Source organism: Chrysemys picta, chromosome 4 (assembly GCF_011386835.1).
Source record: "Chrysemys picta bellii isolate R12L10 chromosome 4, ASM1138683v2, whole genome shotgun sequence".
Classification (NCBI taxonomy): Eukaryota; Metazoa; Chordata; order Testudines; family Emydidae; genus Chrysemys; species Chrysemys picta.
In genome coordinates, this window is record NC_088794.1 from 37,856,929 (window position 1) to 37,884,531 (window position 27,603).

General features: G+C 44.5%; 1 protein-coding gene across 8 annotated transcripts in view; it reads left to right on the forward strand.

The window, feature by feature from the left end:
* TSPAN32 (tetraspanin 32) overlaps window positions 1–27,603 on the forward strand; it is a 71,502-nt gene that overhangs the window by 31,244 nt on the left and 12,655 nt on the right. Inside the window, exon 5 of one of the 8 annotated variants that reach the window (XR_010600491.1) lies at window positions 20,270–20,406. The exons of 6 other annotated variants lie outside the window; for them this stretch is intronic. The gene's annotated coding sequence lies outside the window, so the exon portion shown is untranslated. Of the gene's footprint in view, window positions 1–20,269; window positions 20,407–24,891; window positions 25,339–27,603 lie in introns of all 8 variants that reach the window. One more of the 8 variants, XR_010600490.1, reaches the window with a different exon arrangement.

The window sequence follows — 27,603 nt, forward strand, 5'->3', positions numbered from 1 at the left end:
CGCCACGTCACATTGTCGACTCATAGTCATCCTGCGGTCTACAAGAACCCCTAGGTCCTTCTCCTCTTCCGTTACTTCTAACCAATGCGTCCCCAGCTTGTAACTAAAATTGTTATTAGTCATCCCCAAATGCATCACCTTACACTTTTCACTATTAAATTTCATCTTATTTCTGATACTCCAATTCACAAGCTCATTCAAGTCTCCCTGCAGGATATCCCTGTCCTCCTCCGAATTTACAACGCCTCCCACCTTCGTATCATCCGCAAATTTTATCAGCCCACTCCTGCAATCGGTTCCGAGGTCAGTTATAAATAGATTAAATAAAATGGGTCCCAAAACCGAACCTTGAGGCACTCCACTAGTAACCTCCCTCCAACCCGACAGTTCACCCTTTAATACAACCCGCTGCTTTCTCCCCAGTAACCAATTCCTTATCCACTTCTGGATTTTCATATCGATCCCCATGTTTTTCAGTTTAACCAATAATTCCTCATGGGGTACAGTATCAAACGCTTTACTGAAATCCAGGTATATTAGGTCCACCGCATTTCCCTTATCTAATAAATCCGTTACTTTCTCAAAGAAGGAGATCAGATTCGTTTGGCACGATCTGCCCTTCGTAAAACCATGTTGTAATTTATCGCAATTGCCACTACCCTCCAGGTCCTTAACTAGTTTCTCTTTCAGAATTTTCTCTAACACCTTGCACACTACAGATGTTAGACTAACAGGCCTGTAGTTATCCGGATCACTTTTTTTCCCTTTCTTGAAAATAGGAACCACATTAGCTATTCTCCAGTCTAACGGGACCACCCCTGAGTTTACAGATTCATTAAATATTATCGCTAACGGGCCTGCTATTTCCCGCGCCAATTCCTTCAATATTCTCGGATGTAGATCGTCCGGTCCTCCCGACTTAGCCCCATTAAGGCGTTCAAGTTTTGTTTCCACCTCGGATACGGTAATCCCCCATCCCGAATGCCCCTCTATATTGGTGCTAGTATCCCTAATACCTTCATTGGCCTCATTAAACACTGATGCAAAATATTCATTAAGATATTGCGCCATGCCTAGATTGTCTTTAATCTCCTCTCCGGCAATAGACTTCAGCGGTCCCACTTCTTCTTTCTTTGCTCTCTTCCTATTTATGTGGCTGTAAAACCTCTTACTATTGCTTTTAATTCCCCTCGCTAGGTCCAACTCTACACGGCCTTTGGCCTTTCTCACTCTATCTCTACATTCTCTGACTTCACTTAGGTACATTTCCTTACTGATCCCTCCCCTCTTCCACTCTTTATACGCTTTCTGTTTTTTCCTAATCGCCCCTTTGAGTCGGTCGCTCATCCAGCTCGGTCTAAATCTCTTGCTTAGTAATCTTTTTCCCTTTTTTGGAATACAGGCCTCCGACAGCTCATGCATCTTTAACTTAAAGTAATCCCAGGCTTCTTCTGCTTTTAAATCCATTAATACGTTTGCCCAGTCCACTTCCCTTACCAGTCCCCTTAGTTTGTTAAAATTGGCCTTTTTAAAATTATAAACCCTAGTCTTTGATTTAATTCTGTTACTCCTTCCATGTATTTTAAACCGAATTAGCTCATGATCACTGGAGCCCAAATTGTCCCCTACTGCCACTTCCTCAACAAGGTCCTCACTACTTGCCAGAATTAAATCTAAAATGGCCTCCCCCCTCGTCGGTTCAGTTACCACTTGATGGAGGAATTGATCAGCAAGCACTTCTAGGAACATCTGAGCCCTGTTATTGCTACTAGCGTTTGTTCCCCAATCTATATCTGGGAAGTTAAAGTCCCCCATAATTACACAGTTTCTGTTAGTAATTACTTCTCTAAACACATTAAATAGTTCCTTATCCATATCCTGGGTCGATCCCGGCGGTCTATAGCACACTCCAAGCACTATCCCCGGAGAGGCTCTAGTAGTCCTATTACCCAGTGTGAGTATTGCCCAGACAGACTCTGTGTTATCTAATCCATCCACTATTATTTCTTTACAGTTTATTTCACTATTGACATACAAGGCCACCCCCCCACCTTTACCTTTGTTCCGGTCTTTCCTAAACAGCGCATACCCCTCCATACCTGTGTTCGAGTCTTGACTGCCATTCCACCACGTTTCCGTTATTCCTACGATATCCGGTTTCAGTTCCTGGACCAAGAGCTCCAATTCCTCCATTTTATTACCTAGGCTTCTGGCATTGGTGTATAAACACCCTAATGTATGTCGTTTAGCCCGTCTCCCATTAGCAGCACTATATGTTGCGGGCCTCCTTGTGTCCGTCCCCCCTGTCCTTCCTATGTCCAATCTCATCTCCCCGGCTATCTCTCCTCTCCTTTTACTCACCTTTTCCATACTGGAATCTGGCGTGGAGATTAACTGTGCATCTCCCAACCGTCTCCCCAAACTTCCTAGTTTAAAGCTCTTTTGATTAGATGAGCCAGCCTCCCTCCTAGAAGTCTATTTCCTTCCCTACTCAGGTGAAGCCCATCCCGCGAGAACAGGTGTCTGTCCCCGAAAGCCTCCCAGTGGCCATACATCCCAAAGCCCTCCCTATAGCACCACTCCCTTAGCCAACTATTTATTCTCACAATCCTATCAGCCCTTTGCTGCCCTTCCCTCGGAACGGGCAGAATCCCACTAAAGATAATCTGAGCCTCTATCTCCTTGAGCGTCTTCCCCAGCCTGGCATAATCTCCCTTGATCCTCTCTAACGAGAACCTAGCCGTGTCATTCGTTCCCACATGAAGGATTATCAAGGGGTTCTTACCTGCTCCTTTTAGGATCCTTTCAACCGCAGGTCCACACCGCGTATCTTTGCGCCCGGGAGACAGCACACCCTTCTGTTCTCCGGGTCCGCCCTGGTCACAGGCCTGTCCAATCTCCTCAGTAAAGAGTCTCCAATCACATACACCTGCCGTTGCCTGGCAACAGTGCGATCTAGTAATCTAGTCTCCGATCCCTCTAGTCCTGACCTGTGCCTGTTCCTATCTTCCCTTATGCTCCCCCTTATGCCTTCCTGAATCCTCCCGGGGCCCAGAATTGGTGCTGTCTCCATCAACTCCTCCCCTCTCTCTCTTGGACTAGCTGCTCTTCTCTTCTTCCTCACCCTCCCACCTTCAGTCGCCACCTGCTGCCCCTCCACCTCGCTATCCAAACACTCGAACCTATTCCTGAGTTCTATTCCCCCCTCACTGGCCCTTCTTTTCCTTGGCCTACTTCTCACAGTCACATGCTTCCACCTCCCATGTTCTCCCCCCTCCATTCCCCTCTCACCGTCCTCTACCTCTGCCTCTATCTCCGCCACAGGGCATTCTCCTTCAGCCCCCCCTTGCCTTTCCTCCATCAGCTGCTCAAACCCCCGCCTAAACTCCACCAGGGTATCTACCTGCATCTGCAGCCCCTTAATCTTTTCCTCCAGTAACACTATCAGGCGACACTTCATACACACATACCTTTGTTCCGGGTCTCCTGCTAGGACTATATACATACCACAGCTCCCACATGTCGCCATCTGCATTCTGTCTGCTGCTGCTGCTTGGCTCATGGCTGCTGCGGTTCCTGCCCACGACACCTGGGGGAATGGGGTACAGACCACACCGCGCCCTCCTGCCTCCCCTGCAAACTCCCTCTCAAACTCCCCTGTTAGCCGCCCTGTTTGCTGCCGCTGCTCGCATAAGGCTTTTAGTGAGCAGGGATGCCATACACTCCATACTACTTTTGAGGGACATGACTGGGTTTTGGTTAACGAGAGTGGATGAGTGGTAGTATCCTGCATAATATCATGTAGACTATAATGCCGTGTGCTGGAGCTGCAGCTTTTCATACTTGTGACTTTTGGGGTCTTCCACCTGGCAGAAGACTGCTCTGTCATTAGCCAATGATGTTGTGTAGCCAGGGATTCTGATTTGCATAGAGAATTAACTCCCAGAGGTTCCACTCCACAGCCTCACAAGTCATTAGTGGACTTTACCGCCCCTCCCCACTAATTGCTGTAAAGAAATAGGCAATTGCTGTTGCAGAGCTGGGGTTTTCCTTATATGGGTGCAACCTTTTCTCTACTATTTTGCTGTGCAGCTACTGCTTGCTCACATGCTTCAGTACTAATGAGCCCTGGAAGGCTTTGAGTCTGTCCATCTCCGTGGAAACAGCACTTGAAGGCTTCTAGGTATAACAGCATGCTTGCAAGGATCAGTCAGAGGACAATAAAAAGGCTTGGTAATCATGGAGAAACAGGTAGATCTCAACTTTGGCAGCTCCATTGTTGGCACCATCAGTGGAAACACTAAAGTAGTGGGACACGGGTGTTTTCACCAACAAGTTGTCTAGCCCTTGTGTCAAGGCTGCTTCCCCACTCTGAACTTTAGGGTACAGATGTGGGGGCCTGCATGAAAACTTCTAAGCTTAACTACCAGCTTAGATCTGGTCCGCTGCCACCATTCCCAAAAACTAATTCCCTTCCCTGGGAAGCCTTGAAATTCTTCACCAATTCCCTGGTGAATACAGATCCAAACCCCTTGGATCTTAAAGCAAGGAGAAATTAACCGTCCCCCCTCCTTCCTCCCACCAACTCCTGGTGGATCAAGATCCAACCCCCTTGGATCTAAAAACAAGGAAAAATCAATCAGGTTCTTAAAAAGAAGGCTTTTAATTAAAGGAAAAAGGTAAAAATCATCTCTGTAAAAGCAGTATGGAAAATAACTTTACAGGGTAATCAAACTTAAAGAGCTCAGAGGACCCCCCTCTAGCCTCAGGTTCAAAGTACAGCAAACAGAGATAAACACTCTAGTAAAAGGTACATTTACAAGTTGAGAAAACAAAGTAAAACTAACACGCCTTGCCTGGCTGTTTACTTACAAGTTTGAAATAGGAGAGACTTGTTTAGAAAGATGTGGAGAACCTGGATTGATGTCTGGTCCCTCTCAGTCCCAAGAGCGAACAACCTCCCAAACAAAGAGCACAAACAAAAGCCTCCCCCGCCAAGATTTGAAAGTATCTTGTCCCCTTATTGGTCCTTTGGGTCAGGTGTCAGCCAGGTTACCTGAGCTTCTTAACCCTTTACAGGGAAAAGGATTGTGGAGTCTCTGGCCAAGAGGGATTTTATAATACTGTACACAGGAGAGCTGTTACCCTTCCCTTTATAGTTATGACACCTTGTAAAAAAGGCCTCTCTATCCTGTCTACTCTTGTTTCTACTGCTAACACCGCAGCAGGAACTGCATTGTTGCAAGGCAAACAGTGGGCGAGGTGCCGAAATTCCCCAGGGCAAATCAGCTCAAAGAAATCTTTGAAGTGAAAACCTTTTTGATTTTTCTTTTTCATTTTTCATTTTCAACTAGGTCTAGTGCTGAGCTATCAGCACTCAATCTGTCCTCAGACCCTACGCCTTTCCAAACACAATATAAACTTGCACCTCATCCCCAGCTATTCAACATGCAACTCTACCTGTTCACCTCAATCTCAACCTGCAGTATCACCTGCTAGTTTAGTTCTAGTACACCTCAGTCCTGGCCTGCAGCCCCTCTGAAAGGCCTTGGCTACACTTGCAGCTGTACAGCACTGAGAGTTAAACCTGTCTTTGTACAGCTGAGTAGGGAAAGCACTGCAGTCTGTCCACATTGACAGCTGCCAGCGCACTGTCGTGGCCACATTTGTGGCAATTGCAGCCCCATTGGGAGCGGTACATTATGGGGAGCGGTACATTATGGGCAGCTATCCCACAGAGCACCTCTTCCCATTCTGGCGCCGTGGGTTGTGGGAACGGGGCATGGGTGCAGGGGATTCTGGGTCCTGTTCCAATGCCCCGTGATGCATCGCTTCGCATCCCAGAAATCCCTCTGTATCTGTCCAACTTTGGCGCCATCTTTCAACGGTTTCTGTGCAGCGTGATCTGTCTGCAGGAAATGGAGTCCGAATGGAGGCGTATGCTGATGAGTCTCGCCAGCACGTCACGTTTGGCTGTCGAACTATTCCTTAAGATCCAAAGTGAGAGTGAGGAGTCCGACGAGGCTATCGAGCCGCGTAACGTGTACAACACGAAATTGCTTCTGGCATTCACGGACATGCTCAGCACCGTGGATCACCATTTTTGGGCTCGGGAAACAAGCACTGAGTGGTGGGATCACATCGTCCTGGAAGTCTGGGATGATGAGCAGTGGCTGCAGAACTTTTGGATGAGAAAAGCCACTTTCATGGGACTGTGTGAGGAGCTCACCCCCACCCTGCGGTGCAAGCACACGAGATTGAGAGCTGCCCTGCCAGTGGAGAAGCGGGTGACTATTGCAATCTGGAAGCTGACAACTCCAGACAGCTACCGGTCGGTCTCAAACCAGTTTGGAGTGGGAAAGTCGACCGTTGGAATCGTGTTGATGCAAGTTTGCAAGGCCATTAATCGCATCCTACTCAGAAGAATCATGACTCTGGGTAACGTGCAGGACATAGTGGATGGCTTTGCACAAATGGGTTTCCCTAACTGTGGAGGGGTAATAGATGGGACGCACATTACTATTCTGGCACCACCCCACCTAGCATCCGAGTAGGTTAATCGGAATGGGTATTTCTCTATGGTTCTCCAGGAGCTTGTAGATCACCGTGGGCATTTCATTGATATTAACACAGGCTGGCCAGGAAATGTGCAGGCCAGGACTTTTTTCCCCAGAGTGGAAGATCACAGTAGGGGAAGTTGAAATGCCCATTGTGATCCTTGGAGATCCCGCTTACCCGTTAATGCCATGGCTCATGAAACCCTACACAGGGAGCCTCGACAGCAGCAAGGAACGGTTCAATTATAGGCTGAGCCGGTGCTGAATGACTGTGGAGTGTGCCTTTGGACGTTTAAAGGCCCACTGGTGATCTCTGTATGGGAAGCTGGACTTGGCCGAACACAGCATCCCGGCGATTATATCCGCATGCTGTACCCTCCATAATATTTGTGAAGGGAAGGGTGAAAGCTTCACTCAGGCATGGACCTCCGAGGTTGAACACCTGGAGGCTGAATTTGCACAGCCAGAGAGCAGGGTTATTACAGGGGTCCAGCGCGGGGCTGCAAGGATTAGGGATGCCTTGAGGGAGCAATTTTGCAGCTGAAAACCAGCAGTGATATCTGGTGCCCTGCACGGGAGTGAAGTGCAGTAGTTCCAATCTTTAGGAATCGGTGTTTGCTAAGCAGACTCGCAGTGCCTGTTTATTTCCTGGGCTAAGGAATCTTTTACTTTATGCAATAATAAAGAATGTTTTCAAAGCCAAAAAATCCATTTATTGAAAAGAAACACAACTGCTTGGGAATCAGAAAGGGCAAAGGGGTGGAGTGGGGAACAGTACAATCACAGATTCGCGTATGTCCTGTCTGGGGTGCTGTGCAGTGAGTACTGCACTTCAGGACAGCTATACTGCATGGTGATGGGGGTTGAGTGCAGAGAGTAAGGATCGTGGTTCTCAGTGCTGGGTGGTGAAGATGCTGGTGTTGGAGGCAGCGGGTGGCGTGAAGAACACGGAAGTTGGGGAAAGTGGGTTGGAGGGGACAGTGGGGCACAACGGAAAGAGTTTTGAGACAAGGACTGTGGGGGGGGGGTGGCGTTTGCATTTGTGGTACTGCTTCTCTTTCTGCATGGCTACGAGCTCCTGGATAGCATCTGCTTGGCACTCCAGGATGCTTATGAGCCGATCCGTGCTTTGCTGCCAGTGCTCCGTGCTTTGCCGCCGGTGCGCTGCGTTTTCCTGGCGGATCCTGCTTTCTCTCTCCCTCCAGTTCTGTGCTTTTTCATTCTCTTTAATAGATTGCCGCATCACTCTTGCAGCATGTCTTCTTTGTTTTTTCGCAGTCTCTTCCTGAGTCTTTGCAGTCTCTGAGCAGGCAATAAGAGGGACGGCTGAGGTCTCAAGGTTGTTGCAGCTGTATAGGCAAAATGCAACATTTAACAGAGGCAGCATTGTTTATACCAGACAGAGTAATGATTTCCCCCGCACTTAAGGTGGGCACACACAGGGTCTACACAATAGCATAATTTTCCCATCCCAAACAGAGCACACACAACCCACGGGAGCCTCAAAATGGTGAGTAAGGGGGACTGATTGTTTCAGGGCTGCACTGACCTCTGGGTTTCTGTGCCTTGGGGAGAGCCAACAGCTGCAGGGGGCACCTACACTGAACACTGTCCCCACATTTTCCACAGGAGTTAATCCTGGACGATATCTCGCTGCTGAGGGTGACCTGGGAAGCAAGGGAGGGTCTTCTACTGCAATGTGGCTTCCGCCCTGGCCCATATGCAGCTTGCCTGTGTGCAGCAATGGTCCCCCCGCCCCTCGCAGTACAGTGGTGCGGACACGTTAGCCTGGCTGGGACAAGGACCATGGTGACTCTCCCGATAAACCTGCGCAAGCACATTGCACACGTTCTGGATGAGACATTCGAAGAGATTACCAAAGCCAATTACCGCGATGTGATAAACCACATCAGTGCACTATTCCGCATCTAGGTATGCATGCTTAACCCTCCTCTCCCAAAGAGCCCACACCGAAAAAATTCCTTCCCTGGAAAAAAAAAACACTTACCGGGAACCTGCTCTTCTGTTTGTTCTCCACCAAGTACCGTCCCCTGCGATTGGCTACCTTCCTCCTGGCTCGAGAAGAGCTCCTGGCTGCATGCCTCCAGGGATTCCGGGGTGTCTCCATCCGCCCTACCACCCTCACTCCCGTTTTCCTCCTCCTCCCACCCTGGCTCTGAAGTGTCCATGGTGGTGCTCGGAGTGGAGGTGGGGTTAACCCAAGTATCGCATCCAGCTCTTTGTAGAATCAGCAGCGCGGGGGGAGCACCCAAGTGGCCGTTTGTGTCGCGGGCTTTGCGGTAGGCACTCCACAGCTCCTGCACTGCAGGGCGTCCCGGTCATGTCCTTTGATACCTTCCCGAAGGTATCGTAATTCCTATTGCTGGAGCACAGCTGGGACTGGACAGCTTCCTCCCCCAAACACTGATGAGGTCCAGCAACTCGCCATTGCTCCATGCTGGGGCTCGCTTGGTGCGTGGAGGCATGGTCAACTGGAAAGATTTGCTGATAGTACTCCACGTCATGCCTGGCTGAGCAAACAGGAAGGGGATTTTTAAAATTCCCGGGGAATTTTAAGGGAGGGTCACATAGTTGGTTACCTGAGGCCAGGGCAGTAGAGTTTGAACTGATGATCAGAGTGGCTAGAACAGGCATTGTGGGATACTGCCGAATACTTCTGGAGGCCAGTCACAGCGCATTGGGTGGCCACACTGGCGCCGCAGCGCTGCAGCGGTGGCGCAATACACGGTATTCCTCTCGGGGAGGTGGAGTATATGCAGCGCTGCCGCCACGGAGCCACAGTGCTGTAAGTGCCTTGCCAGTGTGGACGGGGAGTGAGTTACAGCGCTGGGGGAGCCTTTACAGCGGTGTAACTCGCAAGTGTAGCCAAGGCCAAAGTCTAGTTCTGAGCCCTCTCTGAAGTGATTCAGACCTCAGACAATCCAAGTACATTCCCACTTGTGACCTATCATGCAGGGGGAAGGCTAGTGTATTATCCTTACTTTTCCGTGATCCAACTGGCTAAATGCCCACAAGCAGCAAATGTATCTCCTTGAATTTTGCTGAGCATTTAATTATAGAAGAGGGGAGAAGCTGCTTCATGCATATCACTGACCATACAATACAGTAAAGGAATCAGGAAAATTAGTAATGATGATTTTTTGTGTGCGTGTTCCTTTAATTGGACAGCTTTGGCTCCCACCATAAGAGTGAAGTTATTTCATAGCGTTCAGCTACATTAGGAAAGCCTGGTTCCAGAAAATAAGGGATTGAATCTGCTTTTCAGAAAACCAGTTACTGTCATACCAGGTGCATTCCCAGTAACTGCTCTGTTTAAGTGGGTGCTATCACCTAACATTAACCCTTTGTTTACCAATTGAACCCTGTTTGTAAAGCTTCCCCTTTATAGAAGTGGGAGAGAGCCTGACTGACAAGGATGGTGTTTATAAACAGGAGTGGTCTAGTTACAGGTCCTCATTAATCACCAAAATCCTGGGTTTGTCTTGGAACCTCTGGTTCAGAAATAAGCAGTTAGTACACAGGTGAAAAGAAATGTCAGTGTCACTTCTTGATCTTTCTACCGCTGTTGGCAGTAACTTAGAAACCCTTCACATGAGCTGGGGAAGTTTTGGCCCTGTCATTTGGTAGGATGAGTCAGTAAAAATAAAACTGCTGTAGTGAGGAAGGATTTTTGCAGCAAGAGCAGATTTTTATGACCATAGATCAAAAAGCAAGTGAAGATGAGCATCGGCATAAAACAAACTAAACAAAGCCTTCCCAACCCAGGGTTCACAGAGCACCTATTGCAAATAATTCTCCTAGGCACTCTCCCCATTCTCCTTCTCTAGCAGCTCCTCTTACAGCTGTTCCCCCTACATACCTGTTGTAAGGGAAAGGAAAAGTGAAACTGGAGTTAACCCCTTGTTTGCTGCCCCTTGTTTGTTTGAATTCATAAATCCTTTGCTTGGTGTACATTTACTAGCTATTTGATGCAGTACGTACTGGCTCTTAGGAAAGATCGATTCCGGAACCTAGGGAAATTGTCTTATAACACTGGTCTACAATTTTTGAGAAGTCGTCTGCTTCAGAGATAAAATGTGCTATTTATTATGTATTTTGATGTGCTGAATTCAAATATGACAATTAAAACAACTGATTGGCTACTGTTTCTAAGGTATTTGTTTTTACATTTTATGTCTATGTATATTGTGTAGATAGTAGAGTTTTAATCATAAATTGTAAACCTAGGTCTTTTCATGTGTTTATGGTTGCTTTACATGATAATATTTCACCTGTCCTGTTTATGTAACACTTTAAAAATCAGCAAAAGGGTTATATAAATAAAATTGATTATGAAACAAAAGGCAAAAAACTATTATGTACATAGTTTAGTCCTATTCAGTGTCTACTCGGCGCTTCTTGGCTTGTCTCTTGTATTCATTAAATGGAGCATCTCTTGTCACTGTCCAGCAATAGTCTGCAAGCATTGATGGGCTCCATTTGCCCTGAAAGCGTTTCTCCATTGTTGCAATGTCCTGGTGAAATCGCTCGCCGTGCTCGTCGCTCACTGCTCCGCAGTTCGCTGGAAAAAAATCTAGATGACAATGCAAAAAATGTATCTTTAGTGACATGTTGCAACCAAGGCTTTTGTATGCCTTGAGGAGGTTTTCCACCAACAACCTGTAGTTGTCTGCCTTGTTGTTTCAGAGAAAATGTATTGCCACTAACTGGAAGGCTTTCCATGCTGTCTTTTCCTTGCCACGCAGTGCATGGTCAAATGCATCATCTCGAAGAAGTTCACGAATCTGAGGACCAACAAAGACACCTTCGTTTATCTTAGCTTCACTTAACCTCGGAAATTTTCCATGGAGGTACTTGAAAGCTGCTTGTGTTTTGTCAATGGCCTTGACAAAGTTCTTCATCAGACCCAGATTGATGTGTAAGGGTGGTAACAAAATCTTCCTTGATTCAACAAGTGGTGGATGCTGAACACTTTTCCTCCCAGGCGCCAATGACTGTCAGAGTGGCCAATCTTTCTTGATGTAGTGGGAATCTCTTGCACGACTATCCCATTCGCAGAGAAAACAGCAGTACTTTGTGTATTCAGTCTGCAGACCAAGCAAGAGAGCAACAACCTTCAAATCACCACAAAGCTGCCACTGATGTTGATCATAGTTTATGCACCTCAAAAGTTGTTTCATGTTGTCATAGGTTTCCTTCATATGGACTGCGTGACCAACTGGAATTGATGGCAAAACATTGCCATTATGCAGTAAAACAGCTTTAAGACTTGTCTTCGATGAATCAATGAACAGTCTCCACTCATCTGGATTGTGAACGATGTTGAGGACTGCCATCACACCATCGATGTTGTTGCAGGCTACAAGATCACCTTCCATGAAGAAGAATGGGACAAGATCCTTTTGACGGTCACGGAACATGGAAACCCTAACATCACCTGCCAGGAGATTCCACTGCTGTAGTCTGGAGCCCAACAGCTCTGCCTTACTCTTGGGTAGTTCCAAATCCCTGACAAGGTCATTCAGTTCACCTTGTGTTATGAGGTGTGGTTTAGAAGAGGAGGATGGGAGAAAATGTGGGTCCTGTGACATTGATGGTTCAGGACCAGAAGATTCATCCTCTTCCTCTTCCTCGTCTGACTCAAGTGAGAATGATTCTGGTGCATCAGGAACCGGCAGTCCTTCTCCGTGGGGTACTGGGCGCATAGCAGATGGAATGTTTGGATAATGCAGAGTCCACTTTTTCTTCTTTGACACACCTTTCCCAACTGGAGGCACCATGCAGAAGTAACAATTGCTGGTATGATCTGTTGGCTCTCTCTAAATCATTGGCACTGCAAAAGGCATAGATTTCCTTTTCCTGTTCAACCACTGGCGAAGATTTGTTGCAGCATATGTGTGGGCCCACCTCTTGTCCTGATCTCCAATTTTGCAGCCAAAATAAAGGTGATAGGCTTTCTTAACCATAGTGGTTATACTGCGCTTTTGTGATGCAAAAGTCACTTCACCACAAACAGAGCAGAAGTTATCTGCACTGTTCACACAAGTACGAGGCATCTCTTCTCACTTTGGCTAAACAGAAATGTGTCCCTTTGCAAAATCAAACACTGACAAATAAGAGAGCACGACACTGTATGATTTCTAGAGCTAATATAGGGCAATTTGTTCAGCAGAGTGATGTAAGCTTTGTTATGATTGCATCATCCATGACTTCTAGGAATAACATGATGCAATTCATATCAGGTATGATGCAATACCAGCTTCAGATTGCATCATTCATTGTTTTGCCTAAAAAGCAAGTACTGTCCAAACCCAGTCATAGATTTATTCATAGATCCAGTCAAAGATGTATTTTAGTCATTTCTGGTTTAAATTGAGATCCCTTCCCTTTATAACTCACTTATCCTCTGCCATTCCCAAGTCAAGGGTCGTATATACTGACCCAATAGCATATCTTGAAAACTAGAGCCAATCAACAATTTTAAGCATCATTTTCGTTCTCAGTGACCCAGAATTAGTAAAGTTTGACTACATTTATTTCAGAAGCATTTTGGCTGTAGAACATTATAATGCAATGCATTTGGGCCAGCATGTGCATAATATTGTTCAATTGGACTTTCCAGAACCTTATTGGAGCCACATCAGACACTTCATTACTCGCTTGCAGAATGGGCGTTATCCTAGAATTTAGACGAGAAATTTTTTTGGTCCCTTTCCTGTCGAGTCAATAATATTTTGTTTGGGTATTTCAGTCTCTAGCTTTTCTTCAGATAATTCTCCTTTGAGTGGGGGGAAGGGGCTGTATGTATAACATTAGCACAATGGAGGCCCTGATTGGGGCCTCGAGGTGTTTTACCATGACCTAAATCAATAACAAGACATTACATTTAAAAATCTCCTCTGCTTGTTTCTGGTGGCTGTCCAGATGGAAGCTGAAAATTGCATGGCACTGTTCAGAAAAAGCAAGAGACAGCCCTGCTGTCCTGCCTAATATTTTGACTTTCAGTGACAGGTTCTGATATAGCTGAGTATGAGCTATTACTGAGTGTATAATGACAGGTTCCAGAGTGGTAGCCGTGTTAGTCTGTATGAGCAAAAACAACAAGGAGAACTTGTGGCACCTTAGAGATTAACATTTATTTGGGCATAAGCTTTCATTGGCTAAAACCCTCTTCATCAGATGCATGGAGTGGAAAATACAGTAGGCAGATATATATACACAGTACATGAAAAGCTGGGAGTTGCCTTACCAAGTGGGGGTTCAGTTCTAACGAGACAATTCAATTAAAGTTGAAGTGAGCTATTCTCAACAAGAGGAAAAATCACTTTTGTAGTGGTAATCAGGGTGGCCCATTTCAAACAGTTGACAAGAAGGTGCGAGTAGGAAGGCCATCCTGATTACTACTGCAAAAGTGATTTTCCCCCCCCTCCTGTTGATAATAGCCCACTTCCACTTTAATTGAATTGTCTCATTAGAACTGACCCCACACTTGGTAAGGCAACTCCCAGCTTTTCATGTACTGTGTACATATATCTTCCTACTGTATTTTCCACTCCATGCATCTGAAGAAGTGGGTTTTAGCCCACGGAAGCGTATGCCCAAATAAGTTTTTGTTAATCCCTAAGGTGCCACAAGGACTCCTCGTCGTTGAGTGCATAATGGTTGCTGTTTTGGCTTATACAAGCACTGCTCTGCTAGACTGTGTAACTCATTCTCAGTGAGCACTTTGAATTAGAGCATGAAAACCATGTATATAGTAGAACCACATTAAGTCTGTTATAACCTATTCAACCTGTTTTGACTTCTATTAGACAGTGCTGATCTATGCCTACCTTACTGTACCTACCTGGGTCTGTATTCTGCATGTATGCATCTGTAAGTAGGTCCGTAAGTGGGGGTGAGCCTGGAGGGAAGTATGTGTGTAGATATTTGTGAGTACTGTGACAATATTTTTCCTATCACACTAGAGCATTGAGGCTTAATTTGTTAATGTGCGTGAGCTGGTCAGAAATTGTACCATGGTGCTGAGCACCATAGAAATGCCTGTAAAAATTAAAGCCTAATCCTTTTTAAATGTCACTAGTGATTTTGGTTGCCCCAAAATTATTGGTTGCCCAGCATGAGACATCTTAACGGGGCCTGATTTATAGAGGGCAGGTGTTCAGCACTTTCTGAAAATCAGGCTTTTCTACAGTATCTCAGGTTAGACTCCCAAAAACGGAGGCATCCAAAATCACTAGCCACATCTGAAAATGGAGGCCTAAACTAAATAGCATATAAGTGCTGTCGATATTGAGTGTGTTTCTGTGGAGGGGGGGGCTGTATTTGTGTACATACATATTATTACACTTCGGTTGACCCTGGCTATTCAATGCTGATACTGTGTTCTTGGGAAGTTGGCTTAATAATTTCCAGCTTTTTCAAAACTCACTACCCTGTATCTTCACTCGAAAGCCTGGAAGTTCAGAGGCGACTTGCTATGTCTGTGCTGGGTTCCAGTGACTGTGAAGACCCCACATCACACCATGTTTGCTCATTACACTTTTCTAGCCACTTACACAGTTCCAGAGTTGGATGTAAGGCTTTAGGGGAGAGCCAGCAGCATGAGATTTTTGACCCACACCACTAAATTTACCTGACTGGTTTTAGGTTAAAATGGTGGTGGTAAGGAAGGAACTTGAAACCATCATAAAAGCTGACCATAGAAGGGAAGTCCAGCTGTTCCTACCAAGGTCTCTGCCTGCATAGTGGCCAGCCTCTGATGTTCTTTTCCAGTGCACAATTGTCCTGTTGACTCTAGGACCCCCATGTGTTATCAGATCTGGTGAGACAAGGTGGGTGAGATAATATCTTTTATTAGACTAACTTCTGTGGGTGAGGCCTTGTCTACACTGCCACTTTACAGCGCTGAAACTTTCTCGCTCAGGGGTGTGAAAAAACAGCGCTGGGAGTACTGGTGCACTGTCTACAGGGCCGGCTCCAGGCACCAGCCCACCAAGCACGTGCTTGTGGTGGCACCTTAGAAGGGGCGTCCCATGTTGCGATGGGGGGGGGCGCTCGCGGTGGGGTTTCTTTTGTTTTGTTCGGTGGGGAGGTGCTCGAGGGGTGTTTTTGTTTTGTTTAGGCCGGGCAGCGTGGGGGGTGTTTTGGCGGCGCTGGGGGGTGGCGGTGCTGGGGGGGGGGGGGGGGCGGGGGTTTGGGTGGCCCGGCGCAGCGCTCAGGGCGAGGGTTTGGCTGGCCTGGCAAGGTGCTCGGGGAGGGGGGCGTTGGTTTGGGCGGCCCAGCGAGGTGCTGGGGAGGGAGGGGGACCAGGGTTTGGGGTTTGGGCGGCCCGGCGAGGCGCTCGGGGGTTTCGGCAGTGCTGCGGGGGGTGGGGGGGGAGAAATGATGTTACAGCGGGGCGGCGCTCTTTTTTTTTTTTTTTTTTGCCTGGGGTGGCAAAAAAGTTAGAGCTGGCCCTGACTGTCTACACTACCATTTTACAGCGCTGAAACTTGCAGCTATCAGCGCTGGTTAGGACTCCCCTTGTGGGGGTGATTTTCACGTTGTTAGAGAAGACGTGCCCTGAGCGAGACATGCTTTCGAGGTTTGGTGGGCGGGCATTCTGGTGAACTTTAGGACTTTCCCTTTCCCTCTGTTGTTTCATTGCAGAATCTAGAGTAGCTAGCAATATTAATATAACAAGCACTCAGAATAACCATCCCATTCTTTCTCTCAAAGCTAGGGAGGGAGTGAAGCGGGGACGTGTGCCAGGGAATTACAATATTATATAGGGGAACAAAGAGAGTTTTCCAACTTAAAAGTTGTTTTTGTCGCTCGTTTTTCCCCCCCTTCTTCCATTTCTTTCTCCTTGTTTTTTTTATTTTCATCTTCTCCCTCTTCAGATTATTTTCTCTTTTCCTACTTTTCCTCCTCCTGTCATCTGTCTTTTTTCTTGCTGTGTGTGCTCATCCTCCTCCCTTTGTGAGGTTAACCTTTCTTCTAACTCCCACCTCCTGAGAGAACCCACTGTTGCTGGGAGAAGGGGGCTTATGTTTTTTCTGTCTGTTACCGCCTCTCTCTCATCACAGGAGACCTGATGGTAGGGAAGGCAGCATTCTCTCTCTGCACCCCCCCCCTCCGCCCCCCAAACCACCTCACCTGCCTCCCTCCACTCTGCCAGCATCCGAACTAGCTCCTCACTGAGATGTGACTTCTTGTGGCCAGAGGCCACACTGACAGTTAGGAGCTAGCTGGTAGCTAGGAGGGAATTCCTATTGGCCATGCAGTATAATCTGCAGAAGCCCAAATATTAAATCATTGAAGGAATAATTAAGGAATTTCTGCCAGGGATTTAGCAACTCTTGTAATTTGGCCCTGAGTGACTGCAGCGTTTGCCATGAATAGCCAATACTTTTCTAGAGATTCTTCCATGACTAGCTTCTGCCACAATCCATCAGTGTATAATCTGAAAGTGCTCTCTGCAGGAGAAGAGCTGGACTTGGCTTTCATTAAATGGAAGCTGAGATTAACATTAATGCTTACATCATCCCAAAATTCCAGGGGACTGTCTCCTGGTTGTCCTGGGATCAGTGTGTTCCTTGAATATGAACCGCCTCTCTTTATGTGGCAAACTCCTTTCATTGTTTAAATCAAGACCTGTATTTAATAAATTGCTAAGTGTTTTCATAAGTAACAATTTTCCCAAGTGCCTTCAGGTGGGAGTAAAGATTAGACCACTTAATTCTGTACTGTATTGTGCATAGGGAATAAATTAATAGGTTAGCTTTTATAGAGCGGTGGATGCAGTACACACAAGATTTTTCACAGGAATCTGCACACAAATGCCTGTGATCTTCCTTTTCACTGCATGATGACAAGAGAAGCCAAACCTTTTACACTCCAGGACTGATAGCCGATAATGTAAGATTGTCTTCCCCTCCATTTATAAGATTTATAAGCCACCTTGATGTCTGTCCTCAGGAATATTGCAGTCAGCTAACAGCCATCTCTTAATCTGTCAGCCTGCCATCCACTCCCCAACTCCTTCTGCCTACTGCATCCTCCTTCATAGCCCAGGGGACCACTCAGCTTTTCTAAAGGGCAGAATTCAATTAAAGGCATCTCATAATAGAGCAGCAGCTGATTACTTTGTTATTGAGCAGGGTGGCATATTTAAGACTGCAGCTTTAGGACAGCAAAATCCTGGCATTTTGAATGTGAGAGCAAAGGCAAAATTAACAATGATACATAAACTTTGCAAATAATTTCCTAAATTTGGGGCTTTTGATCAAAAATGTTCTATTTGGAAAAGAGCACAACCATTGGTTCCCTCGTCAGTTCATATTGGATTGAAATTAGCTTTGTTTTAGTCACAATTCCAAGTGTAAAGATCAAATTTTCAAAGGAAGATGCAACAACAGGTGTATCAAAAATGTAAAATCCAGACTTGCATGCACAAAATACTGTTCCTTGCAGGAATACATGCTGGGACTGAAGTAGCTTTGAATTATGTGTGAACTCTTATAATTTCCATTTAAAAGCTCAGATCAGGAAAATGGTCTCATTCAGGACAGCACTTAAGCATATTCTCAAAGTTAAGCATGTTCCCTTATGTTCATCAAGATGTGGGTTTTACATTTTGCTCTGAATGTAGCAAGATTTGGGTTTGCTCTGATTCCTTCTGGCAGGGATTTTATACTCTTGGTCCAGCTACTATAAAGGTTGAATCTCCCCTGTCAGAGTGTAGAATACAATACTATATTTTTGAGAAGGATGGTGCCTGTCTCTGCTGCATTCCTGGGCATCATCCATATCTTCTGTGTCACTAGACTGGATTTTTGTGTTCAAATATTTTGGGGCATTACCTCTTTCTCAACTATTTCAAATGTGGGCAGAATGTTTTTCAGAGAATTTCACTGAAATTTTTGAAAAACTTCAGAATTTTATTTTTGCAAAAATGTTGCTGGATTTTGATTCAACCAGCTCTATAACTGGTGAGATTTTTGTAAATTTTTTGTTGTTGAAAATATTCATTGAAATCTTGGGGAATTTTTTTTTTAAATCAGAATGTTGATTAAATATTCAAAAAAGTGTGTATTCTTTTTTTTTTATTTAGCAGTTTTTTGAACAGCTTAAGCTGCGTCTGAAGCTTGTGGCTGAAGCACATTCTTCCACTACTCAATCTTCAAACGTTTTTCCTTCTGTTTCAACTTTATTTTTGGCTTCAATGGAACTTTTGGTATCCAACAACCCATCCACTTCTTAAAGTGATGATCCCTGTAAAGAGACTTATTCATGTCTGAAAAGAGGATTTTTCTCTTGTTTCAACCAGTTAGGCTCCAGGAAAGACTTGTTTTAAAAGAAGAGAGGCCTATACTGTTTTTTACTGCTACATTGCCACTTTACAGGAGGGTCTAAGGATTTTTGTGGAAAAAGTACTTGAAAGTTTTTGAGGTGTACGACTTCAGAGGTTAGCAGTCCAGGATCCCTGGGTGATGGTTCATGGTTCTTGGCTCTGTGAAACAAAGGTTTTTATCTGGCTTTTGTCAGAGATAACCAGTGGCAGGGATGAAGTATTGAGTGGGGTAGCCTTAAGGGTTGGAAAGAATTCAGGGACAACATTATAGAAGGTTCATGATTCAAGGTTGAGAGGTCACAGGTCCAAGCTACAGGACTCGATGGGTCTGGTGGCCAGAGTACAGAGTTGTAGGATTGGGCGGGATGTCAGAGAGTGTTGACTTTAGCCTGAAGTCTTGGAGTTCCGATGTTAGAGTTGATTCTGGGACTTGAGAGTCAGGACCCAACATCAGAGTCAGTTTGAGTTTAGGAGTTCAGGGTTCATAAAATCAAGATACTGGAAATAGAGACTTAATGGGTCATGTAAACCCCAAGAATTCTGGATTATTCTCTCTATAGAAATAAAATAATAATTTCTCCAGTCAGATTTGAAATGCTGTAAGTGATAAAGCTCCCACTACTTGCCATTGGAAAATATTCAACACTCTTCCTTGTTAGGAAGGTTTTTACTGATATTTAGCCTAAATTATCTTTTGTTTAATTTCACCCCTTACTCCTAGTTATATACTCAATCACCATGCTAAATAATTTGGTCTCAATCCTCCATCTGTGCCACCATTATGTCTGGCACAGCTAGTTGTCCAAATCAGCCCCTAACTTAAATTAGAGAAGCTGTGGGGCTGCTCTGATTTATGTCAGCCAAAATGTTCTGCTGGCCAGTGACTGACAGAGCACTTCATGCTTCGTCCCTGTCCCCATCACAGCAGCTTCTCATTCCCAGCCAGAAGAGTGTCAGCAGAGGCCATAATAAAGCCAAGTAGGGTTCCTTTAGGTCAGTTATAAGGTGACTTCACAGTTAAATATGTTAGGATTTTTTTTTAATGTTTGGCAGAGATCATATCCTTCATTCTTCAGGGCACATCCTAAATCCTGAGTGGGTTAGGAAGAAATTTTGCCTGTGAGCAAGTTATTCCATAATTGCCACTTCAGTTTCTTGCCCCTTCCTCTAAAGCATCTGGCATTGGCCACCGTAGGAGACGTGATACTTGACTAGATAGACCACTGGTCCAATCTGGCAACCCCTAAATTTCTGTGACTTGGAATCCAGTTGATTAGCCTTGACCAGCATCGCAGCTGTTCCTTGGATGGAACCTCTCATTCATTTGAGATGTCCTTTTTTTTTTTTAACTTAGCACCCAGAGGCATGCTGATTGTTTCTCAAAGTCAGGTCCTTTCCCTGAAGAGTTTACCACCTAAAGTCCTGATCTGCAAACTATTCCACATGGACGGACAGACACAAAGAGCTCCACAGAAGCCACTGGGACTTTGGGTAGGGTTCTGAGATTGTCCTGCATGATAAGCATTACAAGATTGGGCCTGAAATATAATGCACCTTTCATCTCCCTGCTGCCTAGTACTGTACATTTTAGCCACATCCATGGTTATGTCACTGCCATCTAGTAGGCATAAAAGATGGGGATGGGATATGTTCAATAACCGTTAAAAACCTTGTGCTATGCAAAGTCTCCCTTCCCTCAGTGGAAGGCAGAGGAGTATGAGAGAGTAGAAGCCGTGTGTGATTTGCTACATGTTTAATTCCAAGTAGTGTTCTTGAACAGCACCATGCAGAAAATGGAGCTGTATCTCTCAGCTGGAAAGTGATGCGGGTAACTGTATCATGGAGGTTGGCGTCTGCTTACGCACTTAGGACAGTTAGGTTGTTCCAGTGGAGCAATGTGCATTTTTTTGGAAGGAGGGGATGTGGGGAGACTACAACAGAAATGGCATGGAGGGCAAAAAGGTGAACAGTTAAATTGGCTGCTGCTTATTTTCCTGCAGAAGGTGTAATAATTTGGTGCAGGAACCTCTTGGAAAAAGCAGTGTATAGTTACAAGAGAGAAAGGTAGGAGTAAGAGATGGTGAGCTGAGGGCCTTCATTAATGCGATGCCTCTGTGACCGTCCCAAAACAATTGGTGGAGATTGAACACCATTTAGCTTGTTCCCCTTTGTGGTCCCATTTTGGATTGTGGTGCTGACCAGATTGCTGCTGCTATTGATTGCCGTTGAGGAGAACTAAAGGGAGGAATTGACAGGCTATTAATAGAATAGAAAACTGCACCAAGACATTCAAAACTCTAAAGCAAGAACCTGTTCACACCAATGGGAGATGAGTGAGCTCTTTAAAAGCAACCAGGAGCCTGATCTATGGCCCGCTGAAGTCAGTAGGAGTCATTCCAGTGACTTCAATGGACTTTGAATCGGGCTTTTAGATCAGTCCTTTTCCTCCTCCCTCAGCTGCGCTTTCCAATTCCTTGCTTCTGCCCTAGCAACTCCTCTTATTGTCCACTTCCATCTCACTGTCTCTTATTCCTACCTTTCTCTCCCGCACCATTCTGCCTTCCCGGTCCCTGCTTCTCGTCTCCCCTCGCTTTGTGCTCCCCGTTCCCTGCCTTCCCTGCTTTCTTCTCACCTCCCAGCCCCAGCTTTTGGAGGATCTTTTCTTGCCTGCTATACAAGTGTGCACAAGAGCCTGGAAAAAAGAACTATTCCTTAAATGGAGCACCCTTATTTCTTTTCTACAGTCCTCCACTGGCGGACTCCTAATGCCCTGTCCGCTCAGGACAATGGGAGTTTTTTCCATTGACTTGAATGGGAGCAGGATCAAGCCCTTCAACCAACATTTTCAATACTGATAGCCTAATCTAGATGCCTAGATATATACATGGATTAACAATGTGGTAATTCTCAAGACCCCATGCATAAAGAATTCCTGTTGTGCTTCCATACAGTTGAAAATGAAGTGCACTAGTGATCCTGTGTACAAAAACCTAGGATTGAATATACATAAAACCTTCCAAAGAGAGCTTCCTCAGCAGATTTGGCTGGGGTCGATCAGTTAAGGCTCCCTGATTCCCAGGCTGATTTAACTTACTGCAGTTGAGGACTGGCATAGTGTAACTGAACTGTGCCAGACCCCTGGCCCCACTGCTGTGCTCTGACATATCCTCCAGAGGGGTGGAGGAGCCAGCTCTATTCATGCCAGAGAGAAGTCCCCTTCCACTGGGGTAATTCTTTGCTGGCCAGTTAAATGAGATTCTGGCCTGTTCTCTGCAGTGCATAAACAAGGAAACTTGTGTTTAACTGTACTGCTGCTGTAATTTATAAACAAGTCTGCTCACAGAGGTGGAGCAGGGACTTTCCAATGAGCTTGAAGCTATGATTCTTGTGTGGGCCTCAGGTAGCCCCAGAGTTCTGGAAATCGCAAAAGGGTCTTTGTCTACTTTCTTCTTTTAAGCACTGTCAGAAACATTGGTGGTCTTTCAATCAGATGGCCTCGCTATTAATTAGGGTTCTGCTTGGATGATCAAGATCCATTATCCTCGATTCTCATCGTGGCCTATCATGCATGACAATAGTAATTTCTGTCATTTCTGGCTATCTGGGTTTATCAGCGTGAAAGAGAATCAGTGCAGGACTACAGTGCTCCCATTGTTTCATTCTGTCTTCACTAACTCCTGCTTAAGTTCTCTACCATCCTTCCCACCAGGTTCTGTTATGTTTTCAATCTACTGTAATTAGATTGTAAGCGCCACAGAGCAGGGAATTTGCTTTTTTTTTTTTTTTTTTTTTTATGTTTCCAGGATTCTAAAGTGTCATGAATACACATGGCTTTACACCTTAAAAAATATAAAAAAATAAAAGATTGAGTCAAATGAAACTGTAAATGATTCACTTACTCAGATTATGAAGGAATAGAGTTGTTATCCATTTATGACTTGAAAATGCAGTAAAACAGATACACGTACAGGTTAAAAAAACAGTGCTAAAGACAACTATGAGCTTGGAATGCGCAGATCTGTTGAGGCCACTATGAATGATCTCAGTTGTGGCGTATCAAAGACCCCCCAAAAAGTAACCACTTTGTAGCAGAATGCTTCCATAACTCTGCCTTGGCAGGACTTTTCAGATGAAAGAGAAATAAGTGCAAAATCATCTTTTTCAATAAAATGGTTATTCAATTGATGATAAAACTTCCTGTAACTGTCCTCAAATTCCAGGTTTGCTAACAGATTATTTACTAAACAATCTTTGCTGAATGCTTTAACTAAATTTATGGCTACAGCCATTCTTGGTGCTATTCTAAACACATTAACTTTCCAATAAGCCTTCAATTGACTTGCTTAGGTTGCCTAAACATTGATGTTCAGATGCCGTTTCCCTTGACAGTCTTTGGCATGACAGGGGTGGGTAAACCAAGAAGGTAGACAGTGTTGTCTAATACATATATTCCAAATGTACCTAAAGATAAAATCCTCCTTTATAACTAACTTGACACTGGGAAGGTGCAATTTCTGACTTAGAGAAGGTAATAGATAAGGACGTGATTTAGTCACTAGATGAGACAAAGAACTTGAACTCTAAAATTTCTAGGCAGGGTAAAAGCCCAGTTGTATTTAAACATATTGCTCACTGGGACAGCCTGACCAGGCCTGGGGGCCACAGGGATGGGAGGGAATCTGGGAGAGTGGCAAGCATCCAATCTTGATCCCATTTAGAATAAACAAAATTCCAGTTTGTGTGAGAAACACTGCGCAAATAACTTTGATGTAGTTGACTGCACCTCACTTTGTAGTAGTCTCCCAATCTGCTGACATGTCTAAGCAGGCTCTAATTAGAGGTGTTTCATCCAGGAATACAACTGGAAACAAGTAGTTTCTCTGGCTCCAGCTTAGAACTGAAACTGTGTACTTCAGGGTGCTTGGAGAACTTAATAAAACTGTTACACTCTAAAGCATTCGAACTGGAGACTTTCTTTAGTCTAAACCTATTTCATCAGTAGTGATCAGGAGGGACAGTCTCAATCTGAATCAGAGCTGCTTTCAGAAATACTGTTCCAACAATAGCACATGCATGGTTTGCCATGTTTACAGAACAGTCTCACTGTGCAGAAAGTCTCAGTAACAAGAACCTCTTTGCAGTGAGCAATCTAGAAAGTGACCTGACCCCACTTATGCTGATGTGTGTGCTTTTTGAAGCCTTTAGAATAAAGGCTGATACAAATCCATCCCAGGGACCTCTTGTCCAAATTGCTCAATCCATTTTGTGGTAGCTCCAGTCTGTGTCAAGGTGCTTAGCACATCTGTGGTTTTCTTAAAGCACATTACTAACAATATGAACATAACCACTCAAACAGGACATTAAAAGGCATCCTGTTTGCTGAACTGTGAGTCACTGCCTTGACTTCTCAGCACTTGGAATGGGAAATCCAAGGAGGCTAATCATTAAGTTTGAAGTAATGTAATGGACTAATTACTGCCCTTCATTGCAACTGTGCCACTACCATGAATCCCGGGATCAAGAGAGAACAGTATAATGGAAATTAAGCAGACTAGTTCAGCAGCATCCATTGTCCCTTGCTTGAGAAAAATCCAGGGGTGAAACTCTGGCTCCATTTACATCAGTAAAACTCTCATTGACATCAGCGGGTACAGAATTTCAACGTGGTGTCTCAATCTCACATTTGCTTTGAGTTGCATTTTATTTTATTTTTTATTTTTGTTCTTGCACTATACCTTCCTTAGAAGAAGTGAAGAGGGGAAGTTTCACATCTAAGAGTTTGCACCCCATTTTGAGCTGGATAGGAACAGCAACGCAGGACTAATATTTTTCAAAGCTCAACTACACAACCAATTGCAAACAAATTTTCCAGCTAAAGAGTCAAGTGATCCATTTCCCCAGGTCCAGTAATGGTGTAGTCTGTAACTAAACAGTCTCCTACCCTAACATAGCTCCTTTTTGTTGGTGTTTATATAGTGCCGCCGATACACACCATGACATGGTGCTTTAGAGGAAGAATGAATCTGCTCTCTATGCAGCTGTGACCATCATGTACCAGCCAACATGGCAGCAGCTGTACAATGTGTTCAGCAACCAACAGCTGTGAATATCTGGATTGCTGCACTTATTCTATGCTAGGATTGTTCGCATGCAGCATGAGTGCATGACATTCTGAAAAGGACTCTAAGGGTAAAGTTCATCACCGGTACAGAACGTGTATGAATGTTCAGCCAATGCGACTGTTGAGCTGCCTGCATAATGCCACTCTTTTGGAAAATAACTGTGGTCTGGTCACAGATTGTTCCATTGTCACTGGAGGTGCGCAGAGGTTTGGGGAGTTCTTTAATGGTCTGTGCAATCTAAGCATCAGTTGATGCTTTCTCGTCTCACTGATGGTTCAGGATACACTGACACATCACTAAGGTAAACAACTAGCAGCTTTAGAACCTGATCCAAAAATAATTTAAGAGTTTTTTTCCATTGACTTTAATGGGGTTTGGATGAGGCAATGATTGACTACATCCACCCAAACTGGAAACCTCAGAACTAACTTGCTTGCTTGCGTCTGATGAAGTGGGCATTCACCCACGAAAGCTTATGCTCCAATACTTCTGTTAGTCTTAAAGGTGCCACAGGACCCTCTGTTGCTTTTTACAGATTCAGACTAACACGGCTACCCCTCTGATACTCAGAACTAACTAAACTTCCCGAAGTATCTTCTCCAAATATTTACTAGATCTTAATATTAACACTTCTGAATTTTTCAGAAGTTCCCTAGTCAGTAACGTGGAGAGGATCTTTCCAGGACCCTTAATCCAAGATTTTCAAAATATAGGAACCTAAAGTTGACTTTCGGTGGGTGTTGAGTGCTTAAGTCATTTAGATCCTTTTGAAAATCCCACTCTTGGAAGTCTCACTTGAGGCTCCTTTTTAAAAAAAAATAAAAATAAATCATGGTCTAAGTTATTAAATACTTATCTTACTAAACTATAAATAAGTATTAAATAGTATGATTATTGTATAGAATACAAATTACATATACAGCACCATAAACCTACACAAGACTATGCAAGTATAGTTAAATGCATGTTCTGTCTCAAAAATATAGTCCATAGAGGTCATCTTAGTCCCAGACCAGTTCTATATCTGTGTCTAACACTTGGGTTGGGAAAGTTCAGAAAAAGTTAACATGCTTCATGGCATGAGAACCAATTGGCTTATATGGCTCTTCCTTCTCCTCTCATTCACTTCTTTGGCTTTTCCAGAAGTGTAAGACATTAATGGGTCAGAAAAGTTGTTAGGGTTTTTTTTTTTATTTTTTTCCCCCGGATTTTTGTTTTAAAATGTCTGATTTTCAACAAAATAGGAACCTTTTCACGAGGATTTGGTTTTGTTGAAAGGCCACTAAATTTGGGAAAAGTAGACAAAATGTTTGGACTAGCTCTAGAAGTCAGTATTAGAGGGCAGGCCAGGTAAAGGATAGTCAATATAGCCACTAATTACAGTCTCATGTCAGGCTGCCAATGGGTCATCTCTTCCTTTGCGCTCACTGTTTGAAATCTAGTCTTTCCACAGTAGCATGTCTGGGACTAATATATAGTTTACTTAGGAAGAACAGGACTGTGGTGGTACTGTAAAGTAGTAATACCAAAGTCACAAAATGACCAACCTCCCTCTACTTTTCTGTCTTTGACAGGCAGACAGAATTTGTGTCACATGGTGCAGGTGGCAATTTTTAATTTCCTGGGAGCAGCTTGTTTTACTGCATTTGGCAGTTTTGTATCTTCATCAGAACCTTTATTCGTGCATTGCTGGATCTCTCTCTAATCACACCTGTTATGTTAATTGATTATGTTGTGTGTAACCGCAAAGCCCCATCACCCCAAAGAGATTAGAGGTATTCTGTAGATTAGAACCAATGATCAACCAACTGGACTACAAATTGCCAGCTATTCCCTCTGCAACTCCTTGAATTCTGTGGCGTTGCTCACATGAAATTCTCTCATTCTACCACTTCTTGCTTTCAAAGGTCTATGAAGCCATTGCTACATATCTCTTTAAAAGGCCCCATAAAAATAAAAAATCTCAAACTTCCTTCATATCTATTCCCTGTTTGATACTTTTGGAGAAATATTTTGATACATTGCCTAAAGCCTGAAATCCATAGTTGCTGTGAATTAGGACCAAAACGAAGTCATCTTTGCTTCTCCTACCTCCTCCTTAGTTATAAGCCCCTGGCAGAGACTTTGCAGTTGGCTGGCTAACGCTTTCTAACGAACCCTGTTTCATCTCGGAGCTGCAAAGAATAATACACGCTGTTTTTTTTTCTAAGTAACTTTCTAAGCAGAACCCTTAAGACTTGATGCAAAACCTTGCTGAGAGATGGGTTTGCTCCAACTGCACTTGTTCCCTCCCCTTCCCCTTGCTCTCGGTCTTACTGATTAATTTTCTATTCTGAGTGCTAAGCTTTGGTCTCAGATCCATTCAGATCAATATTGGAAGAAAAAGAGAAAATGAAAGAAAGAAATAGAATTTTACCAGCTCCCAGCTAGAACAAAGGGCAATTGAGATTTTTTTTTCTTTTGAAAGCTGAACAAAGGTTGGTTGAGATTTCTGAAGCTGTGAGATTTCATATTTTCAGTGAATATTGACGGCCTGATTCACCACTGCATTACTATAGTTTTACAC